General features: G+C 40.9%; 1 protein-coding gene and 1 pseudogene across 8 annotated transcripts in view; both read right to left on the bottom strand.

The window, feature by feature from the left end:
* The window catches only part of TMEM164 (transmembrane protein 164), a 210408-nt gene that overhangs the window by 142039 nt on the left and 49646 nt on the right, over positions 1-18723 (bottom strand). The gene's annotated exons all lie outside the window — the stretch shown is intronic.
* Positions 97-17536, bottom strand: LOC112296853 (keratin, type I cytoskeletal 18 pseudogene; annotated as a pseudogene).

Genomic DNA, 18723 nt, shown 5'->3' with positions numbered 1-18723 from the left:
CTTATTCTCTGACCACAATGTCTTTTTTTTTTTAACCTTTCAATGAACTTTTATTGGCCTTCTGCCCTGCCATGGGATACCCCACTTCTGCTGCCTTTAATGCCTCAAAACTTTGGTGTCATTGACCTCAGACACCACTCTGTGGTCCACAATCCCACAGGTCGTGTCTTTTGGATGGTTTGTAAGGAGGGTCTCTTGCCCAGGATGTCAACAATATTGAAGCCCTCTCCTTCTTCCAGTAGGCTATGGTAGGTGGCAATCTCAGCCTCCAGCTTGACCTTAATGTTCAGCAGGGCCTCATACTCCTGGGCCTGGTGCTGCCCCTCTGCTCAGGTCTGGGCCAGCTCTGACTCCAGATGCAGCAGGATCCCATTGAGTTGTTGCATCTGCATGGCATAGCGCATCTCCACCTCCCTCAGGCTGTTCTCCAAACTGATCTTCAGATTCCTCATTGAGTCCAGGTCAATCTCCAACTGGACTATACATCTCAGCTCTGTGAGTGTCATCTCAGCAGCACCTATCTCAGAGGTCTGCAAGGTGACCACTGTGGTGCTCTCTTCAATCTGATGGGACGAGTACTTGTCTAGTTTCTCTTGGTTCTTCCGAGACAGCTCATCATACTGGGCCCAGATGTTTGCCATGATTCTGCCAAGGTCCTGAGATTTGGGGGCATCCAACTCCACAGTCAATCCAGAGTTGAAAATCTGGTTTTGTAGACCATTTACTTCCTCCTTGTAGTTCTTCTACATGAAGAGCAGCTCCTCCTTGAGAGACTCTATCTCTGTTTCCAGCTGCAGCTGAGTGATGTTGGTGTGCATTTATGTCCTTCTCCACAGACTGGCAAATGGCCAGCTCTGTCTCATACTTGACTCTGAAGTCATCAGCAGCAAGACGGGCATTGTCAATCTGCAGAACAATGCGGGCATTGTCTACAGAATTTGCAAAGATCTAAGTCCTCAGGTCCTTGATGGTCTTGAAATAATGCCCCCAGTCTCTGAACTGGGGTCCCTTCTTCTCTAAGTGTTCCCGGATTTTGCTCTCCAGTCTCCAATTATCAGACTCCAGGCTTTTCACTCTCTCTAGTTAGGAGGCCAGGCAGTCATTTGGGCATTGCATGGACTCCATCTCACTCTTGATGCCCCCTATGCCCACCACAACCCGGCCATCCCTGCAGCCAGGCTCCCAGATCCCCAGTGGCCCCACACGCTGGTGGAGTGGGACACTGAGATATGGGAGTCTGAGCCCCCAGCATCTGCATAGATGCTGGCCACACTGCTGGCCTGCCGGACCCGGTAGCTGGGCAACTGCACGGAGGCCAGGGTCCAGTACTTTGTGGAGAAGCTAGAACATGTGCTGAAGCTCGTGTTGTTCAAACAGGAAGGTGAGAATCCGAGACTCAGGTTGAAGCTGCACACAATTCTTGAAATTAGAAATCAACAGCAAAAAGAAAGTAGAGAAACCCACAAATATGTGGAGGTTAAACAATATGCTATTAAGAAATGACTGAGTCAAAAAAAATAAAAGAAGAGATCAAAATATAGAGAGAGACAAATGAGAATGACAATAGGACATATCAAAACTTCTGGGAGGCAGTGAAAGCAGTAATAAGAGGGAACTTTATGTCATTAGAGGCTATAGCAAGAAACAAGAGAAACCCCAAATAAACAACCTAACATTACATCTTAAAAATCTAGGAAAAAGCATAAGTCATGACACCGCAAAAGTCCTAGAGGAGAACACAGTCAGGAAAATTTCAGATATTCCACTCAGAAATATTTTCACTGATAAGTCCCCTAGAGCAAGGGATATAAAGGAAAGAATGAACAAATGGGAATACATCAAATTAAAAAGCTTCTGCATGGCTAAAGAAAACAGCATTAAAGTGAAAAGGGAACCAACCGTATGGGAAAATATATTTGCCAATTACACCTTGGACAAGGGTTTGATCTCCAAAATATATAAAGAATTCACATGACTCCCCTCCAGGAAGACAAATGACCCAATTAAAAAATGGGCAAAGGACCCGAACAGACACTTCTCCAAGGACGATATACAGAGGGCCCAGAGACATGAAAGGATGCTCAGCATCACTAGCCATCAGAAAGATACAAATTAAAACCACAATGAAATACCACTTCACACCAGTCAGAGTGACCATCATAACCAAATCAACAAACAAGTGCTGGTGAGGATGTGGAGAAAAGGGAACCCTGGTACACTGTTGGTGTGAATACAGACTGGTGCAGCTACTGTGGAAAACAGAATGGAATTTCCTCAAAAAATGAAAAATGGAACTGCCTTTTGACCCGGCAATTCCACTGCTGGGATTATACCCTAAGAATCCTGAAACACTAATTCAAAAGAACCTATGTACCCCAATGTTTATAGCAGCATTATTTACAATAAACAAGTTCTGGAAACAGCCTAAATGCTCATCAGTAAATGAGTGGATCTAAAACCTGTGGTACATTTACACCATGGAATACCATGCAGCAGAAAGAAATAACCCCTACCCTTCACAACAGCATGGGTGGAACTGGAGAGCATTATGCTAAGTGGAATACACTGAAAGACAAATACTATATGATCTCACCATTAACAGGAACCTAATCAAGAAAACAAACAAGTGAGCAAAATAGAACCAGAGGCATGGAAACAAAGAACAATCTGACAGTGACCAGAGGAGAGGGGGGATAATGGGGAAAAGAAAGGAAGGGCCAAGTCAAGGAACATGTATAAAGGACCCATGGACAAAGCCAAAGGGGATAGAATCAAGGATGGGAGACAAGGAGTGGTGGGGTGCAGGGTATTGGTGGGGGTAAATGGAGACAACTGTACTTGTACAACAATAAAAAACGAATATGAAGAAAAAGAGAGAGAAACACAGGCACAAAGGAGGAAAAAACAGTGAATACCTATCAACAATAATCTTAAATGTAAATGGATTAAATGCTTTAATCAAAGACATACGATAGCTGAATGGATAAGAAAACAGGACCCACATAAATGCTACCTACAAGAGACCCACCTCAGAACAAAAGACCTACACAGACTGAAAGTGAAGAGTTGGAAAAAAAATATTCCAAGCAAATGGACATGAAAGAAAAAAAGCTGGAGTAACATACTTATATCAGACAAAAGAGACTTCAAAACAAAGGCCATAAAAAGAGACAAAGAAGGTCACTATATAGTACCTAAGGGACTATAGGAGGATAGGTTGTCCAACAGGAAGACATAGCCCTTGTAAACATATGTGCACCAAACACAGGAGCACCTAAATACATAAGGAAAATCTTGGAGAACTTTAAGGAGATCAACAGCAATATAGTCATTATAGGGGATTTTAACACCTCACTGTCAACAATGGATATATTATCCAAACAAAAAATCAATAAGGATTTGGTGGCATTGAAAAACACCAGAGATCAAATGGCTTAACTGATATTTACAGAACATTTCATTCCCCAAAAAGCAAAATATTAATCCTTTTCAAATGCACATGGATCATTTTCAAAGACAGACCATGTGTTTGGACACAAAACAAGCCTCAACAATTGAAGAAAACTGAAATCATATCAAGCATCTTCTAGGTTCACAATGGACTAAAACTAGAAATCAACCTCAAGAAAAAAATTCAAAAACAGTCAAATACATGGACGCTGAATAACATGTTATTAAATAATGAATGGATTAACAGCGAGATCAAGGTAGAAATCAAAAAGTACCTGGAAACAAATGAAAATGAACAAAAAACAGCCTTGGCTGGTGTGGTTCAGTGGATTGAATGCCGGCCTGTCAACCAAAGGGTTGCTGGTTCGATTCCCAGTCAGGGCACATGCTGGGTTGCGGGCAAGGTCCCCACTAGGTGGCATGTGAGAAGCAACCACACATCAATATTTCTCTCCCTCTCTTTCTCCTTCCCTCCCCTTCTCTCTAAAAATGAATAAATAAAACCTTTTTAAAAACTATAACAGAAATAAAATAAATAAACTGGTGACCCTTTGGTCTGGCCTGCGAACCAAAGGGTCACCAGTTCAATTCCCAGGACACATGCCTGAGATGCAGGCCAGGCTCCCAGTAGGGGACACAGAAGATACAACCACACATTGATGTTTCTCTCGCTCTCTTTCTCCCTCCTTTCCCCTCTGTCTACAAATAAAATAGATAAAATATTTTTTTAAAAAGACTAAAAAACAATTCAAAGTATCAATGAATCCAGGAGCTGGTTCTTTGAAAAGATAAACAAAGTCGACAAACCCTTAACCAGACTCATTAAGAAAAAAAGAGAGATGACCCAACTAAATAAAATCAGAAACAAAAGAGGCAAGTTACAACCGGTACCACAGAAATAGAAAAGATTGAAAGAAATTACTATGAGCAACCATATGCCAAGAAATTGGACAACCTGAAATAAATGGGCATATTTCTAGAAACATACAATGTTCCAAAACAGAATCAAGAAGAAGCAGAAAGTCTGAATAGACCAATAACAACTAGCAATATTGAAGCAGTAATCAAAAAACGTCCACCTCACAAAAGCCCTGGACTAGATGGCTTCACAGGCAAATTTTATCAAACATTCAAAGAACTAACTCCTATTCCTCTCAAAGTATTCCAAAAAATCAAAGAAGGAATACTCCCAAACTCTTTATATGAGGTCAGTGTTACCCTAATTCCAAAACCAGGGGGAGACACAACAAAAAAAGAAAATTACAGGCCACTATCTCTGATGAACATACACGCTAAAATCCTCAAAAATATATATTGGCAAATCACATCCAGCAATACATTAAAAAGATCAGACACCATGATCAAGTGGGATTCAACCCAGGGATGCAAGGATGGCACAATATTTGGAAATCAATAAACGTCACATAAACAAAAGAAAACAAAAATCACATGTTCATATCAATAGATACGGAAAAAGCATTTGATAAAATAAAGCACCCATTTATGATTAAAAAAAAAAAACCCTCAGCAAAGTGAGAATAGAGGGAGCATACCTCAACATAATAAACACCATATAGGAGAAATTTACAGCCAACATCATACTCAATGGGCAAAACCTAAAAGCTTTTCCCTTAAGATCAGGAACAAGACAAGGGTGTCTGCTCCCACCACTCTGAATCAACATCATACTGGAAGTTCTAGCCACAGAGATGAGACAAGATAAAGAAATAAAAGATCCAAATTGGAAAGAGGAAGTAAAACTGTCATTATTTGCAGATGACATAACAGTGTACATAGAAAACCCTCTAATCTCCACCAAAAAATTACTTGACCTAATCAGTGAATTTGGCAAAGTAGCAGTATACAAAGTCAATATTCAGAAGTGGATGGCATTTTTGTACCCCAAAAATTAACTATCAGAAAGAGCATCTAGGAAAAGAATCCCATTTACTATAACAGCAAAAAAAAAAAAAAAAAAAAAAAAAAAAAGTACCTAGGAATAAATTTAACAAAGGTGGTAAAAGACCTATACTCACAAAACTATAGAACACAGAGGAAAGAAAGTGAGTAATATACAAATAGATGGAAGCATATACTCTGTTCATGGATAGGAAGAATTAACATCATCAAAATGTCCATACTACCCCAAGCAATCTATAGATTCAATGCAATCTCTATTAAAGTACCAATGGCCTATCTCACTGATCTAGAATAGACTCCAAAAATTTTTATGGAACCAAAATAGACCTGAAATAGCCTCAGCAATCTTGAGAAAGAAGAATAAAGTTGGAGGGATCACAATACCTGATATCAAACTGTATTACAAGACCACTGTAATCAAAGCAGCTTGGTACTGGCATAAGAACAGACACACAGATCAACGGAACAGAATACAGAACCCGGAAACAAACCCATGTCTCTATGTTCAATTAATATTTCTAAAAGGTGGCACGAGCATACAATAGAGTAAAAATAGTCTTTTCAATAAATGCTGTGAGAACTGGACTGGTACATGAAAAAAAATGAAACCAGACCACTAAGTTACACCATACACCAGAATAAAAATCAAAATGGATAAAAGACTTAAATATAAGTCGTGATACCATAAAAGTCCTAGTGGAAAACATAGGCAATAAAATTTCAGATATCCCACATAGAAATATTTTTCCTGATATATCTCCTAGGGCAAGGGAAATAAAGAAAAAAAAATGGAACTACATCAATTTAAAAAGGGGGAGGGTGGAAGCAAGGGAGAGAGGTGGGATTGGCTGGAGGGGGGGACAGTGGTTGGGGGAAAAAGCAGACAACTGTAATTGAGCAACAATAAAGTAATTAAAAAATAAATAAATAAATGAAAAGCTTCTGCATGGCTAGAGAAACCACCATCAAAATGAAAAGGGAACCAACCGTATGGGAGAACATATTTGTCAATAATACATGGGACAAAGGTTCAATCTCCAAAATATATAAAGAACTCATATGATTCAACACCAGGAAGACAAACCATCCAATTAAAAAATGGGCAAAGCCCAGGTTACACAACTTGAGATCACTGTACACATACTATAATCTAGCCAAAAAGTTGATGCCCCCTAGGTATAGGATAGGGGATCAGGTTTTAAAGAAGATAGAGAGAACAAAAAAGTTCCTAAATTCTGTCACTGAAATTAAGTAACCAATCTTGAGTATTAAATATCATAGACAATGATTTTAGTTGGTTTTAAGATTTCCAAAATGCCATGTCACTTCCAAAGATATAAACAATACAATCAAGAATGTCATATCTCATAAGGTACCATCTCACACCAGTCAGAGTGGCCAACATAAACAAATCAACAAACAAATGTTGGAGAGGATGCGGAGGAAAGGGACCCCTAGAACATTGTCGGTGGGAATGCAGACTGGTGAGGCCACTGTGGAAAACACTATGGAATTTCCTCAGAAAACTAAAAATGGAACTGCCCTTTGACCCAGCAATTCCACTGCTGGGATTATACCCTAAGAACCCTGAAACACCAATCCAAAAGAACCTATGCACCCCAATGTTCATAGCAGCACAATTTACAATAGCCAAGTACTGGAAGCAACCTAAGTGCCCTTCAGTAAATGAATGGATCCAAAAACTATGGTACATTTACACAATGGAATTCTATGCAGCAGAGAGAAAGAAGGAGCTTATACCCTTCCTGACAGCATGGATGGAACTGGAGAGCATTATGCTAAGTGAAATAAGCCAGATGGTGAGGGACAAATACCATATGATCTCACCTTTAACTGGAACATAATCAACAGAAGAACAAAGCAAACAAAATATAACCAGAGACATTGAAGTTAAGAACAATCTAACAATAGCCAGACGGGAGTGGGGAGAGGGGATTACAGGAACTACTATAAAGGACACATGGACCAAATCAAGGGGGAGGGTGGAGGTGGGGGAGGGATGTGGTTTCGGCTGGGGTGGAGTGCAGGGATGGGGACAAAAGGCATAAAACTGTAACTTAATAACAATAATAATTTTTAAAAAAGAATGTCATATCTCATTACTACAATTTTATGTATTCTAACAAAAGTTTTAGTTAATGCAATAGAACAAGAAATAGAAATTAAAGTTGCTCAGATTGGAAAGAAAAATGGGCAAAGGACCTGAACAGATACTTCTCCGAGGAGGACATACAGAGGGCCCAGAGACATTTGAAAAGAAGCCTAACATCACTAGCCATCAGATAAATGCAAATTAAAACCACAATGACATATCACCTCACACCTGTCAGAATGGCTATCATTAGTAAATCAACAAACAAGTGCTAAGGAGGATGTGGAGAATGGGGAACCCTAGTACATTGTTGGTGGGAATGCAGACTGGTAAGGCCACTGTGGAAATAGTATGGAATTTCCTCAGAAAACTAAAAATGGAACTGCCTTGACCTGGTAATTCCACTGCTGGCAATATACCATAAGAGACCAGAGACACCAGTTCAAAAGAACTTATGCACCTCTATGTTCCTAGCAGTGCTATTTACAATAGCAAAGTGCTGGAAGCAGCCTCAGTGCCCATCAGTAAATGATTAGATCGAAAAACTGCAGTACCCTTACACAATTGAGTATTACACAGCAGAAAGAAAATGGGAGCTCCTATTCTTGGCAACAGCAAGAATGGATCTGGAGAGCACTATGCTAAGTGAAATAAGCCACTGATGAAAGACAAATACCACATAATCTCCATATGATCTCACTTAAAGAGGGATGTAGTGAACAAAATAAACCAACAAGCAAAATAGAACCAGAGACATAGAAACATGGAACAGATTGACAGTGGCCAGAGGGGAGGTGGGGGTGGGGGGAGTTATGGTAGAAAGAAAGGGAAGGGAGTAGTCAAAGAACATGTATGAATAACCCATGGACATGGACAACAGTGTGGGAATTGACTGTGGGAGTGGAGCATGGGCTGGGCAGAGAAGGGCAAAGAGGAAAAAATTGGGACAACTGTAATAGAATAACAATTAAAAAATAAAATTAAAAATACTCTCAAAAGTAAATATAATGGTAAATCTTTAAGAGTCCAGATTTGGCAATGGATTCTTAGATGTAACACCAAAAGCACGAGCGACAAAAGAAAAAAACAGATAAACTGGGCTTCACAAAAATTAAAATCTTTGGTGCTTAAAAGGGCATTATTAAGAATGAGAGAAAATTTTGCAAATCCTATCTCTGATAAGAGTCTAGTATCCACAATACATAAATAGTTCTTAAACTCAAAAAAAAAAAAAGACAAATAACCCAATTAAAAAGTGGGCTAAGGATTTAATAGAATTTCTCCAAAGAAGAGGTACAAATGGCCAATAGGCATATGAAAAGATGCTCAATATCATTAATCATCAGGGAAATGCAAATCAAGTCCACACAGTAAGGTACCACTTCACAACTATAAGCAAGGCAAAAATAAGAAAGACAATCACAGGTGTTTGTGATGATATGGAGAAACTGGAAACTTCATAAACTGCTGGTAGGGATGTAAGATGATGCTGCAGCATTGGAAAACAGTGTGGCAGTTCCTAGAAAGGTTAAACATACAGTTATCATATGACCCAGCAATTCTATATATGTTTGTGCACATGTGTATCTCCAAGAGAAATGTCCACATAAAAATTTACACATGGATGTTTATATCAGAATTATTCATAATAGCCAGAAGGTGGAAACAATCCAAATATCCATCAATGGATGAATGACTACACAAAATATGGTATATGTTTACAATGCAGTATTATTTGGTCACAAGAAGGAATGAAGTACTGATACATGCTACAACATGGATGAACCTTAAGAACAATATGCTTAATGAAAGAATCCAGTCCAAACAGACCATATGTTATATGACTTCATCTGTAGGGAATGTCCAGAATAGGCAAATCTATAGAGACAGAAAGTAGATTAGTCATTGCTTAGAGCTAGGAAGAACAGGTAGGGGAGTGATAGGTAAATGGTACGGAGCTTCTTATGGCAGTGATATATAGGTTCGAAATTGACTATGGTGATGGCTACACGTACCTGTAAATACAATAAAAACCACTTGATTAAGTACTTTAAAGAGAAGAATAGTACTGTCAGTTGTATCTCAGTAAACTAGTTTATAAAACATCAATGGCTCCTTATTGCTTACTAAAAAAAGTCCAAACTCCTAAATTTGGCATACGACTCCTTCCCTCACTCATCACCATTTGAGCCCCCAGCCAGCATTATTGTTCACTACTTTTTCACATGCTTTTTATCAAACCAAAATGAATTATTCACAATTACCCATATGCCCCATGCAGTTTTTTATCTTTGTCTTTCCTCTCGCTATTCCTTTCCCCTGGAAATCTCTCCTTATAACTTATCTTTACTCGTCTTTACATTTTTATATCCTGCTTCTCTCACAAGACCTCGTTCAAATGCTTCCTCCTCTGCAAATCCTTCCATGTTCTTCAATCTTCATATAGTAGGACCTCAAAAAATTATTCACTTAAATGCAAGTAAGTAGTCCTCACATGTTATGGTTGCTACTGCCAGAGAATAATCCTCTCAAAGCCACAACTGCACTTTTCTCTTCCTTACCTGGTCACAGCAGCAGCTCACTGCCTCAGCTCCTTTACTAAGTCCTTGAGAGTAGTTCCAAACTACTACTCTCTCCCTCTCCCAAAACCATTCCCTTGATGAACGAAGCACTGATATTACATTATACAAGGAAGGCCGAGCATAGTTGTGTTGGTTGTGCACTGTACAACCCTAGTGGCGCCATTCAATTATTGTCTATGTGAATGGCACGATCTCCTAGGGTTGTGCAGTGCATAACCGTTCATGGCAGCCCTGATTGGAAACATCAGTAGAATTTGGGAACAATGCCAAAAACAGTACTCAGTGGAAGAACCACTATAACTGTATTGCTCTTCAGAAGTGGGTATTTTCCAAATCTCGTCAAGATAAAAAGAAACTCAGGAGAATAACATAGTCATAACACGGTCATAGTAATCACACAGTGTTTGCATGAAATTAGAAACCAGGCGTATCTAAGGGAAAAATTGTCATTGATGTGTTTCCAGCAGTAGAGAGAGAAAAGGATATACGAAGGTATGATGTATTTTTTGGTTTCTCTCATGAAAACTTTGAAGTCCATTAGGTTCTGATTTGGGGTTATCAAACAAGCCCCTGTTTAACTTAGCTTCAAGAACATTGCTACCTGGAAGGATTGACCTAGCTGATAGACACAAGTTTTATGTCTCTATATAGGTCTCTCTCCCATCATCAATACTTTGTGCCTTGTGGTTTATCAAGGAGTCTTTTGTAAGGTTTTGGAGTATAAAACCAACACCCCAAGTTGCATAATTAGGACCCATGTCACTTACACCAAGGCAGAGACCCTCTAAACCTCAGCCAGAGCAGCCATTCAATAAGCACCCCCACCCCAACTACCACCACTAAACTGCAGGCAGTAATGCAGGGCTCTTCAAAATGGGGAGCCATACTAGCTGTGAAGACAGGTGATCTGGTAGTAGAGTCTGAGTATACCGGACATTGGGCTTGTTCCTTCTTTTTGCCCCCACTACAGTTCAGCTGAGCCTCCCACTTTCATACTTGCTCTACTTAGCATATTTCATTTCACCTCTTCTCCTCCTCCAGAGATTTCCTGGGTAACCCACCCAAATTGATCATTCCTTTCCTGAACTCTATTGGTACTTAGTGGTACTATAAACATATTGCTCCATTAGTCTCCTACTATTGTTAATAATAATAACAGTAATAGTAGTAGTAATGGCTGCAATTATTCTTTATTGAGTGCTTTATTATGTGCCTGTCACTGTATTCAGCATCTTTTATATATCATTTCATATATTCTCATGACAATGCTATGAGGAAAGTAATATTCCCCCACCTTAACACTCCCTTTTTACATATGAGGAAAGTTTAAGTAACTTGCCTAAGGTCATACAAATAATGAGTAAGTGAAAGTCAGTCCCTGTACCCAGAACTGATCCCAAAGATAGTGTTTGTAGCCAATATTACCTTTTGTCTCCCTCATGATAATTTGTCTTTTAAGGAGTCTCCTTTGCCTCTACTACCCATGATGCCTAACACACTGTCAGACACATAAAAGTTTCTTAGCAAACACGTGCAAGTGTGACTCTGCTCCCTGGCCAGACCTCAGCCACTCACACAAGTAGGAAAAGAAGGGAAGAAAGGCAGTGGGTCCAAAGAAGCTCAACCTTTCAGGGAGCCACAGGAGTCTTCCTCTGACTCATTTACTAGGGATCAAGCTGCTGCCTTGACCTCAATCCCAGAAAAAATATTTAGAATGGATGACCTGGTTATCTTAAAACTCTTCCAGATAGCTCTGAAGGAACAGAGCCTAGGCCAACCAATGGGAGGAATGAATGGTATCCAGTTCTCTGTCCAGTTCCCTGCAGGAAAGAGACCAACTGTACCAGGGTCACAGCCATGTGGGCCAGCAAATGTTTGCAGAACTCTGCCACCATGAAGCCATGTTACTATGGTCAAGGATTTTGAGAGGAAGGGAGGGGATGGAAATATTTTTAAGGAAGGATAGGTTTTTTACACCTCTTTAAGCCTCAGTTTTCTCATCTTTACAAATAGGAATAAGAATGCCTACCACTTGCAATACTGACAAAGTATAAAATAAAAATATAATAGAAGATCCAATCACCCAGTGCCCACACCAGTTTGTAGTTGCTTGGGTTGGGCAAGAAAGAGGTACAGATGTGGTTCCTGTCTGCAAGAAGCTCACAGTCTCTCTGACAAGTCTTCTGATATATACCACTGCTAGACTCTGTCAATCGATGATAAAGCGGGCTGATAGATTACACTAACTCTCAGCAGGCCATTTTGTCAGATGAAAATTCTGATGGAAAAGAAGAAAACTGCTGGCAAGAAAAAAGGTTGAGAGTTATATTTTTGCTTCCAATATCCCATCCACACTTCTGTATTAGCAAATTGGGGAAGGAGACTCTATCAGCCATTATTTTGGAAATGATGCATGTGAACTCTGCTCTTTTCATTCACAACACTCACCACCATTTCTCATTTTCTAGTAGGTGTGTTTTTGTTAAACGTCAACCATCCCTGCTAGACTGTAAGCTCTTGGAGGGCAATGGCTGTATCCTGGTCCATATTGCAGATCCAGAAGCTAACACAGTGCTTGGAATACACAAGATGCTCATCAGATACTTATTGAATAAACAAATGAAACAAACTTGGTTAACTAATCAAAAGCAATTTAAAATATGCAATCCTTGTTTATGCATAGAGTTTCTCTTAGATATCCAAGAAACTGGTAATGGTGGTGTCTTTCTGGGGAGAAGAAATAGTGGAGTAGGATTCAGGGGTTGGAGGGAAGCATACATTCTATTTTATTCTTTTCAAACTGTTTGAGTCTTCAATAACCAATCAAACATAAAATGTGGCCCTGACCTATGTGCCTCAGTTGGGTGGGCATTGTCCCACAAAGTGAATGATCGCCAGTTCAATTCCTTCCTGGTCAGGGCACATGCCTGGACTGCGGGTTTGATCCCAGGTCGGGGTGTGTACGAGGGGCAATTGATCAATGTTTCTCTTTCACATCAATATTTTTCTCTCTCTCTTTCTCCCTCCCTTCCCCTCTCTCTAAAAATAAATAAAATCCTAAAAAAAAGATTTTATTGATTTATTTTTAGAGAGAGGGGAAGGGAAGGAGAGAGAAAGGGAGAGAAACATCAATGTGTGGTTGCCTCTTGCATGTTCCCTACTGAGGACCTGGCCTGCAACCCAAGCATGTGCCCTGACTGGCAATTGAACCAGTGACCCCTTGCTTCACAGGCCAGCACTCAATCCACTGAGCCACAGCAGCCAGGGCAATAAATAAAATCCTTTAAAAAAACTTTAAAAAAACATAAAATGTGAATGAAAAATTCACTAACAGTGGTTATCGCTAGGTGGTAGACTTCTAGGGGACTTTTATGTGCTATGTGTCATATACTTGTAATGTTTCAGGTTTGGATCATGAGCATGTATTGCTTTTATGATAGAAAAACATGATTACACATGCAATTTCACAAAGAATAGAAATATGTTGCTAACCACCTAGTGTATGGGAATGAAATCAACTACAACTTGGGACAGATTCAGAAACCCAGAAAACTCCATCCAAACTGTAACAGGAAAAGTGACACTCCTATTTCTCCCCACAGATAAGCTCTTTCTTCAAGCAACTGGAAATATTTATTTTAATCCCCAAGACTGCCTGAAGGCACAATTACAGCCCAGACATCAAGCCAGCTAGATAGCTAGGTATTTTTGGGGAGGGAAGGTGTCTTCCTTTTGTATGTGACAGTAATGACAGGGATGTGACAGTGGGCTTCTTAACTCCTCAAGCTTTACTAGTACCCTCTTCTAGGCAACAAAAGCTAAGGTATGAAAGTTAATCATATCTCCCTCAGCTATCTCAAACAGCCTGGAATCCATCCAGCTGTCTGGCTTTTGATGCTAAAATGCAATAATGCTGAACACACATTAGAGTCACCTCGGTAGTTCATTTAAAATAAAATACCAATCCCGAGGCCCACTCCTGACCCAGCTGCTCAGGTCTGGGGCCTGGGCAGCAGCATTTTAGAGTTTCCCCGGTGATTTCAATGTACAGCTGGGTTTGAAAACCACACTTGTACCCACTGCTGAATACCCCAGTATCCTCAGAGAAAGAACACCCAGTTCCTACTTTTAAAACTCTTCTTTAAACAGTATATTCCCCTCAAAAAAGGGAGGCCAAAGAAGTCTGTAACCAGGACAAGCTATGAGCACAAAGAGATAGGTCTCTGTGATATGAAACCAAAGGAAGCAGAAGAGAAAAAGTAGATAAGTCTAAACACAGAGACTAAGAAATAGACAGGAAATTAGAGAACAAACGCATGATGTCTGTGAGAGAGCCTGGATGTTAGCACATCAAACTCCTGGGTCCATTTTCCAAACTTAGTACCTTGACACAGATTCCCTAAAGATGGATAGCAACCAGGAATTAGCAAATTAAACCCTTAAAAACATGCTTTCTTAATCAACCATGTGGGGGGAAAAATGGAACGTCTGCTATTGTGAAGACTACAAACTAATTTTTTCCCTCCAAGCCCTCTCTCTTTTCACACCTCCACCTGCCCACTTAGCACAGCAGAATGACAATGAAACATGAAATCCACATGTGCTAGGATTTTTAAAAAGCTCTCTTCCTCCATATGTGCTTTAACCCTGGAGCTCAAGTTCTGTTCCCCACCAGGGAAGCACTGAGATGGATAAAAGGGCTAAGGACACTGCAGAGTAAAAGCTATGGAGATGGCCTTTTGTCCTCTTTTTCAGGCAGGGACTATTCTGGAAAGCAGACATCAAAAGGAAAATTCAGCCTGCAATGAGCTGAAATTGGATAAGATATGATGAGGCATAAATGAAAAGAAAAAAAAAAAGGACAGAAAAAAAAAAGGAGAGAAAACAGGTATTTCTTTACCAGACGAGCTTTTTCCTGAAAACTACTTCAAATTACAGCACTTTCCACACTTGGTTCACCCCAGGAAGCTTTGCATTGTACTGAGAAGCAAAACACTTTTGCCACACGTTATGAGGAAAAATTGAGGCAGACGCAAATGACCCAAAATTTGGTGGTTTGGGAAGGAGAAGGAAATACACTTCAAGGACAGCCATTCTAGGCTCATTCTATTTCCCTCAGTCCAGACAGACAGCCAAGAGTTTATTCACAGTGACAGGGAAGGGGCACACAAGCAAAACTACAACGAAGCAAACTGTTGGTAGTTTGAGGAATTACAAAGCCATACATTATCTTTTCTTAAAAGAATGCAATGAATGCACTTCCCTTTATTATTATGATATTGAGGACTTCAGGTGGCCCAGTAGAAGGATGCTTGGCTCTCCCAGGCCTTTGAGGTTGACTTTTGGGCTTATGATCTTTTTAATTAGCCACCTGCTGGCTCTTTTCCTCACCAACCACAGGGAGAAATAACCAGTCTGATGTGGGACTCCTGCTGTGTGTTCTACTGGAAGGCATGTAGAGAAATGAGCTATGCCGTCCTTCCAGTCAGTCACATACCTTCCACAAGAACCCAACTCTGGGTCACAGGCTTACACCTGCAAAAGGACTGCTTTCCCTTTCTTTCCACGGCTTACAAATTGGTCTCTCTCCTAAATGCCTTTAAACTTTACTTAAGGGACCCATTATGCTGTGTCCTCTAATTCAGTCCTCTGGCAGATTCTATTATGAGCAAAAGGAACCCACAGCAGTCAAGACAAGACATGCAAATAACATTAAACAATAGGTATTTAAGGTACCATGTAATTTTTAATAGCTGAGGAGCAGCTCAAAACCAAATGACCTAAAGCCTTGTCCTAGAGCTGTAGGAAATACATAAAACTAGTAACAGTAACAACAGTATCACTTATCAAACCACATGCTTACCAATTAACTGATCTATGGGTTAAAAAAATCATATCAGTAGAGTGATTTCAGCAAATTGCATAATCAAGAAATATCCACTGAGCAGTCAGTCTTGTTCTAAACTCTCTACAGATGTGGAATCCTAGAATAATAAAAACCCATCTGTTATGTCTCAATTCTGTAAGCAGTGACCTGGGTAAGCTATACTCCCTTAGCTCTCCTCCAGGCCCAGCATTAATGAACCAAACCGAAATTACAGAATGTACTTTCTGTAATACTTCACCTTTCTGTTTCCCCAATCCATCATTGGCAGTGACCTGGGTCAAGTGATCTTAATATACACAGAAGAATAAGCTGTTTCAATGCACGCAGGCTTTATAAATGGAATGTATACCTCTGGAAGAAACTACAATGTCCTGGGAGTCAGAATCCTAGATTTTAATCCCAGAACATCTGCTAACTAAATTATAGACTTGAAAAAACCTTCCCTCACCCTGGCTGGTGTAGCTCAGTGGATTGAGCACGGGCCTGCAAACCAAAGGGTTGCTGGTTCAATTCCCAGTCCAGGGCACACGCCTGGATTGTGGGCCAGGTCCCCAACAGGGGGCACGTGAGAGGCAACCACACATTGATGTTTCTGTCCCTCCCTCCTTCCTTTCCCCTCTCTCTAAAAATAAATAAACTCTAAAAAAAAAAAGACTTTCCTCTCTAAATCTTGGAACCCAGATCTGTAAAAGAGGGAAAGAGGGTTGGACCAGATTGTTACTTCTCAGCATGGTTTAGCAACCAAGAAGTATGTTCACCAGGTGAAAGGTGAGATTTATTATGCTTTCTTGAATCATGGAGCAAAATTAAATTACAGGGTGACTTCTGGTCAATATGGCAGTGCAGATAAACTTGGCACTCACCTCCTCACACAACGCATCAAAATTACAACTAAACTACACAACGACCATTATACAGAACTGCCTGCCCTACTCAGGGTTCTAGTGCCAGGAAGAGAAGACCCCATAACTCTGGCTGTAAAAAACCAGTAGTGGTTGAGGCTGAAGCAAATGAAGGTGTCTAGGGTCCCAGGCAGTTCCTCTTGAAGGGCTATGCACAGACTTGCTTAAAATCACTCACTCTCAGCTCCAGTGCAGAGGCAACAGCTTGAAAGGCACCAGAGGCATACAGGGAGGAACTGGATTGTCCATCATCATCAGGGTGAGAGCTGAGGAGAGAGCTTTCTCCCAGACAGAAGTCCTGGCAGTGGCTATTGTTCCTTTCTGAGTCCTCCCCACACAGAGCCGGCAGGCAAATGCCATCCCTGAGACTCCATCAACCTGGCTCATACTGTTTGCCCCACCCTGGTGGTTCCATGAGGCCCTTCCCCACCCAACTTTTGGGCCCACCCAAGCTGTTTCCAGTGGCTTTTCCACATGAATGGCCTGTCCTTGCTCATGCTTCAGATTTTCCTAATATCTCTTAAACAAGCAGCATCTGGCCTCAGTGTGCTCCATACCTCTGGCTAAGTGGCCCCAGGCCTGGCACTAGCAGCAGCTGGCCTTGTTTTGCAGCGTGGCCTCTCCTGGTCACCTCCAAGCCCAGCACAAGTAGCAGCCAACTGCAGCTCCCTTTGTAGCTCATGCTGGGTGGCCCCAGGCAGAACACAGGTAGTGGATGACCTTGGCCTGCACCTCCTGGGGGGGCCCCAGAGCCAGCACACCCAGTGGACAGCTTCAGACCATGTTGAAGCACCAGCACCCAGCCACTTCCACAAGTGACACACTCAAAGAGCAGACTCAGTAGGCACTGCAGCCCTGCTTAAAGTAAGTCCTACTCTGTGGAGTGGGCCCCTGCAGAGCTGATCCTTCACAGTGGTCGGAGGTTGGTGGTCAGTGGTCTAGTCAGTGGTCTCAGCCAGTCCCTGCAGCTGACTGGCCTGAGGGTAAATCCCTCCCATTGACTGTCAACAGCAATCAAGGCTCAACTACAACAGGAGGGTGTACAGAGCACACACATGGGGTGCACCTTGAGTACCCAGGTTGGGTGAATGCGGAGGCTGTGCCACTAGACTGCACAGGATACCTGCTACATTAGGCCACACTGCCAGCCTGGGAGAAATAGCAGCTCTACCTAATACATAGAAACAGACACAGGGAGGCTGCCAAATGAGGACACAAAGAAACAAGGCCCAAATGAAAGAACAGAACAAAACTTCAGAAAAAGAGCTAAATGAAATGAAGATAAGCAATCTCTGAGATGCAGAGTTCAAAACACTGGTTATAATGACACTCAAGGAACTTAGTGAGAACTTCAACAGCATGAAAAATGACCAGTCAAAATAAAGGATACACTAACTGAAATGAAGAACAATTTACAGGGAATCAACAGTAGAATAGATGAAGCCAAGCATCACATCAGTGATTTGCAATATAAGGAAGCAAAAACAACCAATCAGAACAGCAAGAAGAAAAAAGAATCCAAAAAAAAAATGAGGATAGTGTAATGAGCCTCTGGGACAAGTCCAAGTGTACAAACGGTCACATCATGGGGGTGCCAGAGGATGAGAAAAAGAAGTTGAAAACCTATTCGAAAAAAAATAATGAAAGAAAACTTCCCTAACCTGGTGAAGAAAATAGACATATAAGTCTAGGAAGCACAGAGAGCCCCAAACAAGATGAACTCAAAGAGGTCTACACCAAGACACACCATAATTACAATGCCAAAGGTTAAAGACAAAGAGAGAATCTTAAAAGCAGCAAGAGAAAAGCAATTACCTACAAGGGAGCTCTGATAAGACTCTCAACTGATTTAATCCAAAGAAATTTTGC

Source organism: Desmodus rotundus, chromosome X (assembly GCF_022682495.2).
Source record: "Desmodus rotundus isolate HL8 chromosome X, HLdesRot8A.1, whole genome shotgun sequence".
NCBI classification, from domain to species: domain Eukaryota; kingdom Metazoa; phylum Chordata; class Mammalia; order Chiroptera; family Phyllostomidae; genus Desmodus; species Desmodus rotundus.
This window is presented reverse-complemented; position numbering and strand designations above follow the sequence as displayed.